Source organism: Lactuca saligna, chromosome 7, assembly GCF_052625555.1.
Source record: "Lactuca saligna cultivar CGN05327 chromosome 7, ASM5262555v1, whole genome shotgun sequence".
NCBI classification, from domain to species: Eukaryota; Viridiplantae; Streptophyta; class Magnoliopsida; order Asterales; family Asteraceae; genus Lactuca; species Lactuca saligna.
Window position 1 is genome coordinate 43,330,650 of NC_136423.1, and position 12,756 is coordinate 43,343,405.

Sequence of the window (12,756 nt, forward strand, 5' to 3'; positions counted from 1 at the left end):
TGGCCTTAAGACATGTTGTTATGATTTTTATAAATTGATATGACATTGACAATGTTTGGCAAACTATGTTATCAATCTCGTAAATAAAAATGAAATTTTTGTCCTCGAAAATTTGGATGTTTCAATAGAATACTTTGATTTTTGTTAGAATTTCAGGGTAATAAAGGCACCTGGATATACTGAGAATTGTGATTTCACTATCAAATCAAAGTATTGTGTGGTACTCCCTAATCTTTGATTGGATAAGACTCAGAAGAGAAAAGAACAAAGAATGAGACATATGAAGTTTTTAAGTACTAGAAAAAAACTGACCAAATTGGTAAACACCTCCTTGCACCCCGCCAGGGGCTGCCGCCCCTTGGACCCCGCTCGCAGGGGCACTGCCCCCGGACCCCCGTTCCTTCAGGGGCTTCACCCTAAATGACAATCTAAGTTTAATCTTGAATAAACTTAAACAAATGTGTACTCCACACCTTCCTTACTTGTTTAATATTTATCAATGTCACTTTTGGTCAACAAAATAATCTTATTACACTTAAATCACATCAGTGAAACAAATCACCAACAAGGTCTCATTCGAGTTTGTGCTCATACTAACCTTAATTGTAATATATGGATTAGATCTTATCAAACTTATGCATAGTCAGACTCTAGGATACCGATCACTCAGTCTAGGAGACATTTCCTAGCACCTAAATTTAAAACACTTTTACCGAGACACTTCACAATGAAATTTGTTTTGTTTCATACCTTGTATATCTTTAGGTTTAAAGTTTGGTTTCCTAATCAAGTCTCTTAAAAATTATCTTGCAATCCATGTTGCGTTCATGATGGAAGCATTGCTAAATTGGCTAACTTACTATTGAACATCAAGATTTTTTTTTAATTGGAAATACCCCTTTGTAGCCATCCAAGAGGCCCATATTTGAAACGGACAAAGTTTTTTTTGTCAATTTTCTTCCCACATCTAACAACCATTCTAACACTATCTCATTTATTGAATCTCAATTATGCATATTGATGATGGTATAGTTTATTAACCAAGGTTTGAGTTGTTGATGTGAATCATACCTTTCTTAGCATAAAGGCTTCATTTTATTCTGCTTCATAGAGGGAACGTCGGTTTAATATCCAACCTCAAGTGGATCTTCCTCCTACTAATGGCTTTTTCAATGGTGTTGGCTTCAATATCCAAACCCTAATCCTCATCACCAGTGTCCTCCATGCTAGGAATGTACTCATCAAAATCTCCAAGTAGTGTGTTTAGGAACATGTCTTTGTATCTAGAAGGTGGTTTGTTTTTGAAATTGTCTTCCTGTTCAACATCTATATATTTGAAATCCAGTTTTAACTCATGTTGGTCATCGTCAATGAAATAGTTGTCCAGTTTGTCAACATTTGGCTTCATTACAAAAAAAGTTTCTACAAACGTGGATCAATTTCTTGATTTGCGGAAAATAAATACTTTCCATCACAATTAAACCCTCATTGAATGAAGACGGCTCACTGTAAAAACCCAAATTAAAGCCGTGGTTCGTAACTTATGAGTCATGTCAGCCAAGGCATCCGATTATGTAAATGATAACTGCGCATTAAAAAGAAATCTGGTGTGATAACCGGTCTCGTTAAATGGTGATCGGGCATTCGAACATTATGCAAACATAACCCAATATCTTAGGAGTGATCAATAAAAAAAATCAGATGTGACTTTTCGTTAATAAACTCAAGGTTTAGGGATTTTTTTGGATATTTTCTTCTATAAATAACATGGTTTGTAAAAGCATAAATGTCATGTAAATGCATTGAATAAAAACTCTAAAAATGCATAAAATGCATCTAACAAAATCTTAAATGTTTTGTAAATGTATGTAAATCTTTTATTTAAAAGAATTAAATCATAAAATAAATAACTATTTCAATTTTTTAATATAAGGTGTTTCAACTATTTTCTGGGAGAAGGTGGAAGAGAAAGAATATGTCGAGATGAGTTGAAGTTGGAGTTATCCCCACTATCATCATCATTGTTGCTAGATTTTTAGACTGTTTTAATTTTTATTGTAATCAAATTGATTGAATACGATATAAAGTTAGGATTAATTTAAAAGAAAATAAGATAAGGCCAAAGTATCATTTATATGAACTTGACAGATGGGTAGTTACAAAAAATGACTTAGGGGTGAAAAAAAGTAAAATATGACTTTTTTGATAATTTTGGATAACCGTATAAAACTAAATCAGAGTTATCCAAAACAATTAACAAATAGATGAAAAATCTATTTTATACAAAAAAAATGTTTATAAATATCTAAATGAAATGGTAGAAAAACATATTTTCAAATACACAAAATTATATCCTAACTTTGAACTGTTTGATAATGTTTGAGTAAAAAACGGTGATAAAGAAGACATAAGCAAGCCAACAATGGATTGGTGGAAACCAAAAGCACTCAATCACTATAACCCCAAGCATAGACTAGTAACCCTACATAATCAAATTATATATATATATATATATATATATATATATATATATATATATATATATATATATATATATATATATATATATATATATATATATATATATATATATATATATATATATATAATTAGGATAATGGGTAACCTAAAAATATTGTGTGAATGTATTACTTGATGTGGATCAATCATTTGATAATAGCATGATAGTAATTCAGTTAATTAAATCAATTATAATAAAATTAATTACTCTAATTTTGGAAACTTAATCAATAGATTATAAACAAAATCCATAATTTTAGGATTAACCCTTATTAATCTCCATATCATCACCGATCATTAGCATACCTCTCTTTATCGATAACCCTACAATTCGATTCCCATGCCCCCTCGTTACCGCAATTTCATTGTGATTGTGGCGAAGACCGAGATTCTATGACTCTATGACCAAGAAATTTTGTTCAACCAAGCAGTGACGTAAAGATGATGTGGGCAACATTATCTCTGACAATTTCGTGAATTTTCAAGGATGTATTTACAACTCTATAAGTTTCTTAAATATTGTTTCACTTTTAGATTGTTATTGATTCACAAATTTACTTTTTGGCAATTTAATATTGTTATATTAGAATCACAAATCTAGTTTACAGTAAATTTAACTTTTGACAATGGATTCTTGATTTCATTGTTCAACTATGGAGATAACGCGTATGTGAGATTATTATGAACAATAGTCTAAAATTTTAGTTTTTATTATCATTTTCATGTCATGACAATTAAATTTTCAAACCTATTTTGCAGTTGTTTGAAGTTGAACCGCATGAGGTACAATTCAATAATCAAAAGGAAGGGTTGTTATTCTACGATATTCTATAAGAATGCATATTCTTTTGTGATGTTTCTATATTTTTTAGAGTCATGCTTAAGCTATATAAAGAAATAAATAAACAAAAGTTGTCATTTTGTTCTTCCTTTTTTTGTTCATTGTTGTTATATTCTTTCACATGTTATAAAGAAACCTCATTCTTTTAGAATGTACATTATTTCAGCATGTATTTGTAATGTTTTAGAATGCATGAACAAATTATATTCTTATTTGTATTAATTTTTGCATAATTATCAGGAGAATGTGTCAATTTTGCAATTACAATAACTATTATTTTGCTGCAAATTCTTATTATTTAGAAAATATGCAATCCTCTTCTTTAAAAATGCTTAAGTCATATGAAATATTTTTTATGATCTTGTATTATTTAAAAATGGTTAATTCTAAAAGAATGCAGACACAATAATAAAAAAAGATTAACCAAAATAATGAAGGTATACTTAAAGAATGTTCAATATTCAAAATTTAGTATACAATATTCTTAAAGAATGCATGAACAATAATCAACATTAAAAAAATCTTCAAACAACTTTACTAATCATATAAAAGATATGGTTGTTATTAAAATGTAAAAGACATAACTTTATTTTTCGGAAATCTAATTTAAATAGCATCTCATAATATTCTTACTTTCTATAAATATTTATTAACCAATTTTACTAATTTATTCCTACAATTAATTAAGTTAATTAAGTGTAATTATCTATTAATGATATCCCTTGTTAATAACATGTACCCTGCGATCAAAACACTTAATTTTTTTTTTTTCAATCAAACACACAAGAAATGGTCATATATTCATACAATAATTGTTGTTCATGTTTGATCCTAACCCTATATATATATATATATATATATATATATATATATATATATATATATATATATATATATATATATATATATATATATATATATATATATATATATATATATAAAGTATAAGGACTCTAAGAGCTTATATTTTTACCTTATAATTAAAGGTATACATTTATTTTAGTAAAATATCTGGTAGCAAATTATATGAAGGGCATTTTTGTCTATCGATAAAAAGAATGACACAATGGTAACTCAAAACTCTCTAAAACATCTCTTATCTCCTACATATACAAGGCCATCACGTCCAGCAGACGACCATCACCGGTAGATCGTCGGTGCCGCCGTTAGCAGCCCAACTTCAGTCACCTCTTGACCACGTCACTGACATATCACCAATTCCTTCCTCTTCTGTGCACATTAGATCAATAAAATGCAACATCTCCAACGTCAAACCACTGACCGCCATTGATTTGCGGGCAATAAAAACCATTAATAAGCTTGAGATGACGAGGTCCTCATATCTGATTAGATCTTATGTGTGGTCTGGTCTAGATCTTCGTCTCCAGGCCTATGGCTTTCAGATCTGATGGAGCATGAAAACCTTCTTTGGTCTTCTTTATTCAGCCGAAAACCTCTACAATTTAATATCTCCATAAATAGTAATACGATCTTCGGTGCTACATAAACAATTTATGACAACAATTCTACACTTTTTTCCCCTAGATCTACGATTTATGCCACTTGATCTATGAGCTTCAGCTAGATTGATGAACCGATCTTACACTGTCGTCAACGACCACCATCGATGAGGCCTTGCTGCTATACTGACACACTATTAACTCACACGCATTTTTTCTCTCTGGTATCTCTGGTGAAATACATTAGGTTTGACGATTTTTTACTGTTTTTATTTCTATTAGACTGTGAATTTAATGTTTTAATCTCCCATTTTTATTTACTTTGTTAAACATTTTTGAACTCTTTTTAAGTTATGAATCCAAGTTTGGTTTTTTATTTGTTATGATATTTGCCTAATATATGTTACTCATAGTGTTAAATGTGTCTCGAGCATTTGGATAATGTTCATGGAGCATTTGGAGCGCTTGGAACTAAATGGAGCGCATGGGTTCATGAAGCATGTATCAAAGGAACGGATCATCTAAGAAAGGAATGGATCATCTGATAAAGGAACGGATCCAGCGTCAAAGGAACATATCATATAGAAGCGGGTTTGGAGCACCTTGAAGAGGTTTGTAGCACTTGGGAGTGATTTGGAGCAACAATGGGGCCTTGTTGCGCCATTTGTTGAAAACTTAGGCCAAGAAGGATATTGAAAGGTTAGGCTAAGAATGTTGGACCAAGCAACACCAATGCTTCTATGGTTCATGAAAGTTCTGATGAAGGGGATGATGGTAAAGTTTTGATAGTATGTACATCTACTTTTGTTGATGCTTGGGATTTATATTCTAGATGATTGTATGATTGGGATAAGGGGTGACTATATCTGAATCCTTGGATCAATATGATGATGAAAGAAAGTTGTGGCATCATAAGTTGGGACATTTGAGAAAGAAGGGGTTATTTGGTGGAGATGCAACTAGAAATGCTAAACTTGGTGAAGCTTGTGTTCACGAGATACAAATTAGGGTGAAGTTTAGTTCAGTTCAACACTCAAGCAAGGAGACTCTCGAGTGTGTTCACTCAGATCTTTGGGGTCCCTCTAATGTGAAGTCTCATGGTGGATGTCTATACTTTGTGACTTTTATTGATAATTACTCAAGGAAGACATGAGTGCAATTTCTGAAGACAAAGGATGAAGATGAAGTGTTTGGGACGTTCAAGGAGCGGAAAAAATGGTTGAGAAATAGACCGGGAACCATGTCGAGTCACTCAGAACAAAAAATAGATTGGAGTTCTACATAGCTTTATTTGACAACTTCTATAAAACAAAAGGTATAGTGAGGCATCGCACTGTACCGCTAACATCATAACAAAGAAGAGTGGCCGAATGAATGAACCAAACACAGGTGGAGCATGCTCAATACATCTGATTATCTGTTGATTTATCAAAGTAGTTTACGGCAAAAGTGATCAATAATACTTGCTATACGACGAATATGTGACAACCTGAAATTTCTATTCTATACGAACATATCATGCCAATAGAAGTCAGAACGGTAGCTGCTAATTTTCAAACTTTTTAGAATAAGGGTGAGTGTTTCAGGATTTACATTTGAAGAGTTATCAGGAGAGAGGATGCCCTAGAGTATTTTGTGCATCTTAAAAGTTTCAAAACTCCATGAGTTTGGAGTTTAAGGCTCGAATCATATTTTTGACCAAAAACTCCATGGACTATATATATGACACATTAGGCATTTTTCGTCATTTGTTCCATTTTCGACTACAGAAAAACCCGATTCTCTCCCAAGGATCTTCCATCTTTCATCCAGAATTGTAAGTACTTCTACCCTAGAGTGTTTTAAAGCTTACTACATGTTTAGATATGTTAGAAATCACTCAAAAATCACAAGAAGAAGGACTTCACGGCCCAAGATCTTCTTGGACTGTAAACTCTATTTTGGGTGCCAAAGTGCCCTCAACTTTTCCCTTATGCTTAGGAACTAGTATGGAACCCTTCCCTGATGGCTTTAGCACAAGAAAACACCAAGATTAAAGGTGTTTACGGTCCAAGAAAACCTTAGGCCGTAAACCCTTCTTAAGGGGTCAAAAATGGCCCTCGTCCCTTCATTTGCTTAGGAAACTAGTCTAGATTTATTCCTTGATATGTATGGGACTTGAAAACACCAAAAGAACATAAATAATATGTGTTTACGACCACAAACATATGGAGAAGTGGTCCATGGGCCGTAAACTACATATAGGGGTGTTTTGATGCCACAAACACTTCCATAGGCTTATACTTCAATGTAGAAATGCTTCAAGGGACTTACAAGGCTTCGAAACAACTCATGGTCAAGAAGACATGAGTTTACGGCCATAAACCCATGAGTTTACGACCATAACTCAATGGGTTCCCTTGAACCCTAAGCTCAATAGCTTTGTCCTACAACACTTAGATATAATCCTTATCACTTATAACACTTATATAAAGTGTTTAACATGTTTTAGGATGTCTTAACCTTGTTAGTTAATTGTTTAAAGGCTAATTGGTTACATATATGCGATACTATATGTTAACTAGGATCATAGAGTGTGTACAAGTCTTCACTTGACACCTAGCATCCTATGAAGTCCGTTCAATCCCAACCACTCGCTACAGGTGAGTTTATACCCTTTATCTATCTTTTAAATGTTTTTAAATGCTTTTATGGGGGGGAGGGGGGGATACAAGTTGAATCATGCTAGTTATTATATCAATCACATGTGATTGATAACTAGCATCCAAATAGAATTGCTACACTTTTAGCTGTTTTATCAAACAGATTACTTCAAATGACTTTCCAAAACATTTTTACTACTTTAAAATTCTTTATCAAACTGTCTTACATACGGAATGTTTCTTTTCAAAACTATGTTACAATTGTGTTTCCAAAACAAAGGATTCATTATACTTTAAACTGTTCTTATCAAATAAACTATTTTCAAACTGTTTTACAAACTGACATCAAATCATCTTTTCTTAGTTCTTAAACTCTTCAAAGGTTTTACAAAACTTCTTTTATACTTTTATATTGCCAATTGCATGCCTAGATATGTATAGTTATATAATTAATGTTTGAGGGCCTTAGGAAGGCTAACCCGCCTTATTTGCTTTTCCCTATTGGAATGTGGTCTTGTAGGGTATCGGGTATCTATCCGAAGGTCATTTAACTATTAGTTATATATCATGTGTACATATATAGTCATAAAGGTTCTTCTAGTCAATTCAATACCCTTGGGTAGCAAGGGTATACTTCCATGTTCGTACGTACAAGTTATATTACTAGTAAACTACAATAGGCGTAGTTTAGGGTTTTACTAATTCTAATACTAAAACAATGAATCATACAAAGAGTCAATTCATAAATGAGTCATAACTTATAGTGATGAGAAACAAACATAATACATAGTGATGAGAAACAAACATAATACATAGTGATGAGAAACAAACATAATACATAGTGAAGAGAGACAAACATAATCCATAGTGATGAGAAAGAAACATAATACATAGTGATGAGAAACAAGCATAATACATAGTGATGAAAAACAAACATAATACATAGTGATGAGGAACAAATATACAGGCTAGACAGAGGAAGAACACACAATACAGCTAGCACATACATTACATATACATTACATTCAGTTATGTGAGCCATTAAACGGGTAATGGCACTATCTACCATGACCGTTTTTGTATCCAGAATCTCCTTAATTAGGGAGCATATGAGTTTGCGTATAGATCTATACTGGATTGACTATCCTACACCTTGCTGCTCGCTACAGTGGGACTTACAAGTGTACGGGTGCCAAATGTCATTTCTTACGGCGTCTTACATCGTTGTTTTACTATTGAGTCGGTAGTAGGATACAGGCCGATCACATGATACTTTCAATCTCATTTGGTTTAAGGTAGTTAGTACAACAGTAACTTATTATAAAACTACAGTACATTATTATTTCCCCATTACATTCACTTCGTGAACATTCACATGATGCACGGTAATGTAAATACTACATTTTTGGTTAATGATAGTTACATTTGGGAAAATACACACTCTTACAAGAGACACAGTCAGATACTAGATGCCTTGGTAGAAGGCTACTTTCAGTAGGAAGCATAGGGTTTTCGAGGTTATTTAAAACTTTTACATACTTATACTTACAAATACAGTCTTACAAATACATTCTTACAAATACATTCTTACAAATACAGTCTTACAAATACATTATTACAAATACAGACACTAAAATACTTATGATCTCACCAGCTTTAAAGCTGATACTCTTTTTCAAAATAACTTGTATCCTCAGGTAAACAGTAGACAGGTATCGATGAAAGGTTTAGAGAAGATGGAGCTTGTTCAAGACTCATCTTTCATTTTTTATTCATAATTTAGTGTCTATTAAACATGTCAGAACACTTGTATTAAAATTATATTATTAACGCAATGGATGATGTTGTTGTTTATTTACTACTATTCGCTGTTGTGATATTGTACATGACGTCCTCCGCCCTAGAATGTTTCCGCTATTCCTGGTTTTGGGGCTGAGAGAATATATCTCCATCAACTGTAATTGATTATAAGTCTCCTCAATTGGTGTGGTTTGGGAAAATCTCTAGGAACACTGGTTTATAAATGTTTGGATGCTCTGATTATGCTCGTATGAATGATGGTAAACTGGAGCGTAGGGAAATGAAGGGAATATTTATAGGATATCCATCTGGAGGGAAATTTCATCGTTTGTGGTATACAAAAAACAAACTCCAAAATTCATTATTAGTAGAGATATGACCTTTGAATATTTTGTGTAACCAAAGAGGAGATTGTACAATTGTTGCAGGGAATGATCAGGATACTAGCCATAAGGTGGAGTTTGAATGAAAAACCCCATAAAGTTTTGTGACAAATAAGGAATAGCAGGGTGGCATGAAACAACATAGACATGAGGAATCCCTTTTTTAACCTAAGGAAGAAGTGTTTGATGATACTGATGCCTAGAAACTCAACTTGAAGGAGCTTCTGGATAGAAAGAGTTTGAGATGAACGATTTAGTAGCTGAAAAGGAGATAGGAAGGATGGAGATTTGGAGTTATAAAAAAGAAGGATGGTTATACATTTCTCACTACATTGAGAGAGCCGTGTGTTCATTCTATTCTGATCGGTCCAAACTTGTTTGTTCTTCTTTGTTGGTTCGATGAAATCAGTGAATTGCTCATTGGTAAGTAGTCAAGTGAATCTTACGATACTTAAAGGGAACGGTTGATGTTTTTGTTGTATGGTGCAAATTCATATCATACGAACTTGGTTGAATTCATAGACTTGGACTATGAAAGTGATCAGTGTTGGATTAGGTGTCTAAGCCCATAACTATAGTTGGTATATATTTGAATTGATAGTAGCACAATCATTTTGGGTTGCCTTCACACTAGCAACTAAATAGGATGATTAATTGAGGAAGCTGTTGAATTTATTATTTGTAATAATAAATTAGTATATATAATGATTTATTAATATGTTATGAAAATAATATATTAATTAGAAATCATGTTGTTTAATTAATATCTAATCAGAAATTAGTATGGAATTAGTTTTGGGATTAAATAAATTACCAGAAAGTATAGGGGTTGTTTTGTAATTAATTAATAGTTGTGGTTTGGGATCTTGGATCACCCTAAGTGGGGTTGGCCAAAATTTCTAAAGGATGCCCTTAGAATTCTGTCCAAAGCCTTAAGGAGGTGGATCAATGGATTGCTTGGGGCCTAAGATGGAAATTAGGGTTTCCACCTAGAAACCATAGCTTTGAGGCTAAGCAACCTAACTATATAACGAGAATCACCCCCATCAAGTTTCATCTACTCCTATGAAACCCTATAAGAGCCAAATTTTTAAGCAAGTTCCTCATATCTTCTCTCTCTCTCATAATCATCCTCTTGCCTTGGTGTGTTTGTGAGTCATTAAAGGTACTACACTTGTGGTACTTGTTCTCAAAGTCAATATCTTCAAAGGAAATCAGTGTTATTACTAAATAAAAATAAATTTATGTTTCTAATCCTTCTTATGTTGATTTCGAAAATACTAGAACCATATTATGGTTTCCAGTTTTTGTGTTTAATACTTATATGTCTAAAAGTGAAAACATATATCCTTCAACTAGGGTTGCATGCACATATAAGATTGTTTGCTATGTATAAAACCCATAAGTAGTATCAGAGAGTATGGTTTTTATAGTGACATAAGAACATGGTTTGGCTTGCAGAATTAAAGTTTACACAATTGAACATAGTGATTTGGGTGCTAAAAGATATATCTGATCATAGTAAATGAGTACAAAAGGGATCTAGTCTAGAACTTCATAAATATCTCACTCACTAATCACTATGACTACATCTCTCAAGCACACCTCTACAAGTAGTATGAACTCACCTTATATAGAGGTGTTTACATGTCTCTCTCTTACTCTCAAATACTCATTAGTCATAAGGCTAATGCAACACATGCAACTGGATCTAAAAAAATCAAACCATCTACAATGTCATACATGAGAACTTTGCACCCCAATATTCTGCCCCTCAAAGTTATGAATGGATGACCCACTTCAAATCTTCCAAAAATCGAGCAACTACGCAGTTTGAGCCTCAAAGGTGACATATATTGAAACGCACTTTAATCTTCAATTCTTCCATGATTCTCAATTTGGGCTCTAGGATGTGAGACCATACAATCTGAGCATCAACGAAAGATCACGAGCTTCTCAAACTCTAAATCGATCACCCTAAAGTTGAGCCTAAAAACACACCCCAATAATCTTCAATAATTCCAAATCCATTTCTAAAATAAATCATTTCCGAACTTCCAATTGCATAATTCTGTAAGCTTCAAAACTTTAAGATCACTTCGGTCTTTAAATCCGTGTAATATTAAAAATTCAAGTTTGAATTTCCATATAAACTTCTCTCCCTTTTTATAATCGAAATTTGATTATAAAACCTTCAAGGAAAAAGAACGTGCTCTATTCGGAATTTTTTGTGTCAAAACTCTCCCTTAACATGTGGCATAAACTTTGTGCTTCAATCCGGAAAATCCAAAAAATATTCAATTTTTAGCTTCATTCACGGATCGCCTTTGATAAAATTTCTCAAAAATGGGTAGAAATTGTCAATTTCAAAATTTTGTAGTGATCCGTTGTGCCCAAAACAGCAAAGTATGAAAAACTCTCCCCCTTTTTCCAAAGTAGGGTAGAAATCATCAATTTGCACAAAATGCAGGGGGCTGAAATACGCTTTCTTCAACTTTCAGAAAAAACAGTCCTTTTTCGAATTTGGGTACGAAATGCCAAACATTCGAAACCTCAGGGACTGTTTTCGAAAAACTGCCCTTTGTTCTCAAATCATACGAAGAATCCCTTCAAACATACGAAGCTCCAAATAATTTTCGAAATTGGGTGATAAATATCAAACATTCGAAACTTCAATTACTTTTCGAAGTGTCCAATATTCGAAGGTTCAGGGGTTAAATTCGAAACTTTTTGCCATTTGATCAAATCATACAAAATGTTGATCAATAAGAGGAAGGGCTTTGAAAAGGTGCCAAACAGTCGAAATTTCGAGGGCAAATTTCGTAACTTTTGTCAAATCCTACCCCAATTTTGTTTAAATGAAAAACGTATGAAACTTTTTCTTTTCTCTCTCCCCTTCGTATGAAACTACATCTCCACACTTTCGTGAACCAATAACGAAAAATTACACACAATGTCGAAAGCGAAGGCATACGAAGCCACTGAATAATGTCTTAACCATTCACTCACTGAATCATTATGCTCTTCCAAAATCATCGACATAAAAAAAAATCTGCTTCGCACATCCAAAACCCTTCATTTGTTAATCAAACTCATTTATCGACCTTCCC